A 7,168-nucleotide genomic window follows, 5' to 3' on the forward strand; every position below is an offset into this window, starting at 1 on the left:
GGATTTTGTACGTACAATCCTGACGAAGAGTGCACCAAAGTCATATGAACTTGATCTAATTCCAACATCACTGCTGCTTGAGTGCTTAGGTCCAGTATTGCCTTCACTAACCATTAATACCTCTCTCTCATCCGGGGAATTCCCACCATTTTTCACAACTGCCATTGTAAAGCCTCTGCTGAAGAAACCAACACTAGACCATAACGATTTAAAGAACTACCACCAGTTTCTAATCTCCCATTCATATAAAAAATCTTAGAAAAGATTGTTCTATCCCAGCTTGTATCACATCTAAATTCAAACAGTCTTTTTAGCAATGTACAATCTGCATATCGCTCTTGCCACAGTACTGAAACTACTCTTCTAAAAGTAGTTAATGACATTCTCTCTGCGTTGGATAGCGGAAAGATTACAGTCCTCACCCTCCTTGATTTGTCTGCAGCATTTGACACAATAGACCATGATATATTACTTCACCGTCTCCAGCATGTATTTGGCATTCATGATATACTGTACAGCCTTACTGTGGTTCAAGTCCTACTTGGTGAACAGGAAAAAAATTGTATCTGCAAATGGAATACACTCCAGCCCAATTGATCTATGTTGTGGTGTTCCACAGGGGTATGTTCTTGGACCTGTTCTCTTCATTCTGTACACTCAGTCGATCTCAAGTGCCATGGATCATCATCCAGTGTCTCACCAATTGTACGCTGATGACACCCAAATATACAAATCTAGCCACCCAACTGAAGTTGATGCTACCATCCAAGGTGTAGAGAGGTGCATTTCTGATGTGAAATCATGAATGACATGTAACAAGCTGCAGATGAATGAGGATAAAACTGAGGCCATTCTGATCACAACACAAAGACTTTCTCATTCACATCCTTTACCTCAAACAATAAATATCAGCAACACCAACGTTAAATTCACACAATCAGTACCAAACCTAGGTGTTACTCTGGACAGTACTCTCACATTGCACCAACATGTCATGAACATATGCAAGGCTGCATATCTTGAGCTGAGACGCATCAGCTCAATTCGCAAATATCATTCAGTTGATGACACTAAAACACTTGTGTGTTCATTAGTACTTTCAAGACTGGACTATTGTAACTCAATTATGTCTGTTTCATCTCAATATCTACTCCAGAAACTTCAAAAAGTTCAAAACACATCTGCTCGGATCATGCTTAGAGTACCACGATCAGAGCACACCTTACCCGCTGATCTGTATCCTACACTGGCTATCCATTCGATCCAGAATCTAACACAAAATTTGTTCTCTGTGCTACGTTTCACTGTCGGACTCATACCTATCCGACCTCACCCAGTGTACACACCAGCAAGATACTTACGCTCCTCTTCTGACAATCGTATGCTCATCATTCCAAGTATGAAAACAGTCATATGGACAGCGTTCTTTTGCATACCAGGGCCCAGCAACGTGGAATGAATTGCCCACTGAACTTAGACACAGTGATCACATTCAAGAGGGCTCTCAAAACTAACTTATTTCGACTGCAAGAACAAACTTAAAGACCTTATAATGTTTCCTAAATAGTGAATGGGGCCACCCTAGGGACAATGGGAATTACCATTAAAAACACCCCTGTGCCACTCTGGGGACTATGTAAATTTAACATGGGGAAAATTGCTAGGCCACTCTAGGGACAAGGGGAATTGAACATGGGGAATAGAGTTTGGGCTTGTCTAGGGACAATGGGAATTTAACATGGGGAATAGAGTTTGGGCTTGTCTAGGGACAATGGGAATTTAACATGGGGAATAGAGTTTGGGCCTGTCTAGGGACTATGTAAATTTAACATGGGCGATATTGTCGTGCCCCTCTAGGGACAAGGGGAATTGAATATGGGGAATAGATCGTGGGACTGTCTAGGGACAATGGGAAATTTAACATTACGGAAACCCCTGGGGGGATATAGCCTCAAGGGAATTTAACATGGGAAAAAGTCTTGGGCAACTCTAGCCTCAAGGGGAATTTAACATATGGAAATTGAACATGGTGGGTCTGTATAGCGTCAAGGGGAATTGAACATGGTGGGACTGTCTAGGGACAATGATGGTAAAGGGTCAAACACAACAGAGACAGAGACATACATACACTAGTACAAGCGTGAGATTTATATATAAAGCATTACCAAGACCTGAAATCTTGCTGGGGTGTTCAAAACTTTGCATAATTGTAATGATGCTATAAATAGCTATAACCAAGGAAATGCTCAACGACAAAATGGATGTGACTAAAAGTAACGCTAAAATAACGAAATTGTCCCAGAATTTAAAGGAAAATAAACATATCCCCGCAAATTAAGTTTCAATGGTTTAGACTAAAATGGATAAAATTAGTAGCTACTTACAATATCAACTTGTGTGACGATCGTGGATAAACACCCATGTATCTATTTATAGCTATAATCAGCTGAAATTCCTATGAAATCTCACTATCTATTTATAGCGACAACTTGTGGGTTATTCCTTTGGAAAACCCCACTATCTTTTTATAGCCTCAGCTTGAGTGACATTCCTGTTTATTAACTCTAGTACATATGTATAGCTACAACCTGTGGAAAACCCCAAGTCCATATTTATAGTCTCAAAATTTCCAGCGTAAGTGACGTCACTGTACTGGAAACTAGTGGATAAATGGCAACAGTGTTGCAAGTGGCTGACCTGAATACGCGCTACTGTAGGTAGGTAGGTAGAATGTATTTGATAGGGATAAAGGGAGTTTTATAGGGACACACACACACACACACACACACACCACAGAGGGAAGAAAAAAAAAACAAACCCAAAATATACTATTCACACAGGGAAGAGGAAAAAAGCCAACAAATATACTATCCAGACGTTCTTACACTAACACACACACACACACACACACACACAGATCGAAAAATAAAACCAAAATTAAATTATACTATCCATACAAACGTACGCTAACGCATACAAACCCCAAATATACTATCCACACAACGTCGCTAACGCGTACAAACCCCAAATATACTATCCACACAAACGTACGCGAACGCATACAAACCCCCAAATATGCTATCCATACAAACGTACGCGAACACATACAAACCCCAAATATACTATCCACACAACGTCGCTAACGCTTACAAACCCCAAATATACTATCCACACAACGTCGCTAATGCATACAAACCCAAAATATACGATCCACACGGAAGTGAGGGAAAACAAACCCAAAATATACTATCCACACGGAAGGGAGGGAAAACAAAACCAAACATACTATCCATACAAGCGTACGCGAACGCATACCAACCCCAAATATACTATCCACACAACGTCGCTAACGCGTACAAACCCCAAATATACTATCCACACAACGTCGCTAACGCATAACAACCCCAAATATACTATACACACAACGTCGCTAACGCATACAAACCCCAAATATACTATCCACACTCGGGAGGAAGAAGAAATAAAAAACAACCAAATATACGATCTACACAACGTACGCGAACACACACACACACACACACACACAGAGGGAAGAGGAAAAATCAAACCCTAAATATACTATCAACACAGAAGGGAGAGAATACAAACCCCAAATATACTATCTACACATGGAAGAGGAAGAATACAAATCCAATACCTACTATCCACACGGAGGTGAGATGTAAAAAAATAAACCACATATCTACAATCCACGCAGAGGGAAGAAGAAATAAATAACCCAATATACACTATCCTCAAAGAGGGAAGAGGAAAAAGCCATAATATGCTAACCACACAGAGGGAAGAAGAAAACAATTATACACTATCCACATGGAGTGAAGAAATAACACTTTATATATACTATCAACAGAGAGTGAAGAAAATAACCCATTATATTCCATCAACACAGAGTGAAGAAGAAAACGTTCTTTGAAAGCACCTAAGCCCTCACCTGCAATGACCAACTCTACCAAACACCTACACCCCACCCCCCACCCCCAACACTACAAAACCCATTTAACCCGTTATTTTATGGCATCAGTGTGTGATTTAGGAAACATCAAGACACAAAATGATGGATGAATAGACTGACTATTGTTTACCGACTTGCATGCCTAAAGAGCGTGCGCGAAGGAAAACATCCTTCCATTTCAATTCTAACTAAAACATGATTCAGAGGGATAGAGAGAGGTGAAAGAGCACAATTTCATAAAGTGTGAGTAAAAACAAAACACGCCATCCTTATTATACAATGTCAAGACAAAGAGACACTTACGTTTTCTTTCTGGTCTATTCTCTTTTAGAAGGTAGTATGAAATTTCACATCAGGGCCAACGCATCGGCTCACATTGTCAAATTTTCCATTTCCATGTCTTCACTGGCACAAGTTCTTCCTCATCTTCAATTTCGTCTTCTTCTGAATCCCTCTTCTCTTTTTCGTCTTGTTTCTGTTTCTTCTCTTTTCTCTTAGGGCACTCTGAATCCCAGTGTCCTTTCTCCTGACAACGATATTAGGTATCTTGACTTTTGTCTCTCTTTCTTAGACGAAGCAGGTATACTGGAGACAAATACCCATTTACCTTTGCAGATATAGCAAACTTCATCAGCACTTACACACTTTCGTATGACTCTCATCAAATCAACGACCAAAAGAGTAAGTTTTATTGCCACTTTCGCCTGTGAATTATGCTTTCGTATGACTTTTAGCATATATTTGACCAGCAGGTCGATCTGTGCTGACTCTTCCATCTTCTTGATTGTTTGAGAGTGGAATGAATACTCTGACGCTAAGACACTCTCCCTATATACAGGGACCTGCTGCGTATGAAACCTAGTCAAATGTAATTTTGCAATAAGATGCAACGATTTCATTGAGAAAGTAAAAGGCAATGACGTGCCGTGTCACCTCACACAAGACCTGAAGTGTTAGCTCAAATCCGTGTCAGCGATTTCGAAGACGACATAACTGAGCTTTAATCAATGCTCTCCATTTCTGCCACAAAACCACGAGTCCTGATTCATGCCAAAAGATATTTCGTTCGGTTCATAAAAAATAGTATCACATCTGAGAAACGCAAAAAACGAACTTCCAGCAAACAGAACGACGGCTTACACCTACAACGTGAAATGTATGAGTTCAAGTAGTGCGTAAAACTTAGTCAAATTAAATTTTTATAGTCAAGACGAAACGATCTCTTTTCGAAGAAGAAAGCAGACACCAAGAGACACTTTTCAAAATGTGTATTATTAGAGGTTTGTTCTAGCGATCTGCACGGTTAAATTAAATGTTGATGTATTTTGCAATAAGACGGACACAATTTCCATGGGATCGCCCATGGTACCATTGTTCGTGCATTAGTTTAATTTTTTAAAATATTTTTTAGATAAATCGCCTAAAGGATAGACCCAGTAAAGCATGGCCATTCTCGTCACTGTGTGAATAGCTACTCAAGTCAATTCGAAGTGAACGCGGTAAGAAAATAAGTATAGCCAATAAAATGGCTAACAACGGGTGATGCATTGTTTTGTTCTAGGACTGTGTGGCATAATAATCCCTACGCTCTTTCGTTGTTACCATTACAGTGCAGACAGACTGGAATGTGAACTTACAAGCCCTCTTTGTGTATTGTACCATTTCTTCTTACCACATCAAAATACTGAGCGTCACAGTATTGGTTCGCGTTTTCAAGCTGACCATTTTTTTTATATCCTACTTAAACATTTTAACATAAACACTCACACTCACATCGGTAGAGTCAGAACAGACGTGTTACATTATTGAGGGGCATGTTATCTTTTTTTTTCTTCAAACTAATAAATTTGAGGTTTGTATGAATTAAAGAACCGAAAGTACAGTGAACCTCAAGGATGATGACCCAATCTGTCTGTCTATTGATGCGTGTATTTACTTAAGAAGAAATATGACCTCTAAAACACAAAGAGATACGGCAAGCATGATTAGAATGAACACAACGATGTTTTCCTTCACGCCCGTGTAATTTAGAGTTTCAATCCTCTTTCAAGACAAACTTGGTCTCCTTTTGTAGGGCTTGAAATAAAATAAACTGAAAAATCTTAAGCACTTTGCTATAGATAATTTCATCAACAGACTAAACAACATAAATACCGTTACAACACCAGAAAGCCTTAAATCTTCTATCAAAAAGAAATGCATCAAAAAATTAAAGATTAACGATAACTAACCAATGAAACCGAATTTAACAAAGGCAATGATATGTGAAGAAATGTCTCTCACTTTGGAAAGGTAGGCGAATGTAATCTGTCATGCACCATCAACTTGAAAAAATTATAAAGAGAGAGAAATCTGAATTCAAAATTCATTTTGTTTTTCTTCAAAAATTGTTTCGTTTCTTTTTTCTTTTTTGGAACAAATCTAAGCACTAATATAGAGTGGAAAAGGGAAAATGCACATAAAAGCTTTGATATTTCTGAAAAAATGAGGGGATATTCCTAACGTTCATAATCACCTATATATGCTTGGACTTGTCTGTGACTTATCCACAGAAGAAGATGTACATATTTCTGGTCAAGCTGCAAGTGTGTGTGTGTTTTGGAAAATGGTAAAAATTGGATATACAATTTTCTCGTGACACTTTTAAAGTGAGGAGTCTGTGCAAGTGTCAAAAGCCAAAGTCATATAAGTTTTGTATTTTGTACGGCTTGTAAATATTTCCACTTTAGAAAATGTGAAGTATCACAAGTTATTATCACAAACAGAAGTGGAACATAGGGGCTGCAAGAAAGAAAATAACCCAGACAGTTGGTGTCATCAAGAGTGCTAGAGACGGTACCCGAACTTGCTTGCTTGCTTACTTGAATTAAAGTGATTTTCGCTCCAGTGGAGCATGTATCACTAGTTTAATCACGCACCGCGTGATTTGTAATTACTCCTGGGGAAGGAAAGAGAGCCTCATCCTCCAGGCTTTTATGTACTCACAGACTACTTTTAAATTTAGCCACTCAGGTGTAGGACTAACTAGTCCTTAACAACCTGACGGAAAGGCTTTAAACATGAGTGGGAATAGTCTCACCACACACTCATTTTTCTTAGTTAGTTTGAAATGCCTCAGGTGTCAACCCAAGCAGTATGTAAAGCCCGCTACGATTGGTCGGTAGCGATGACGTCACATTAGGACACATGGGCGTC

This window comes from Sinohyriopsis cumingii, chromosome 8, assembly GCF_028554795.1.
Source record: "Sinohyriopsis cumingii isolate HCF-2022 chromosome 8, ASM2855479v2, whole genome shotgun sequence".
Classification (NCBI taxonomy): Eukaryota; Metazoa; Mollusca; class Bivalvia; order Unionida; family Unionidae; genus Sinohyriopsis; species Sinohyriopsis cumingii.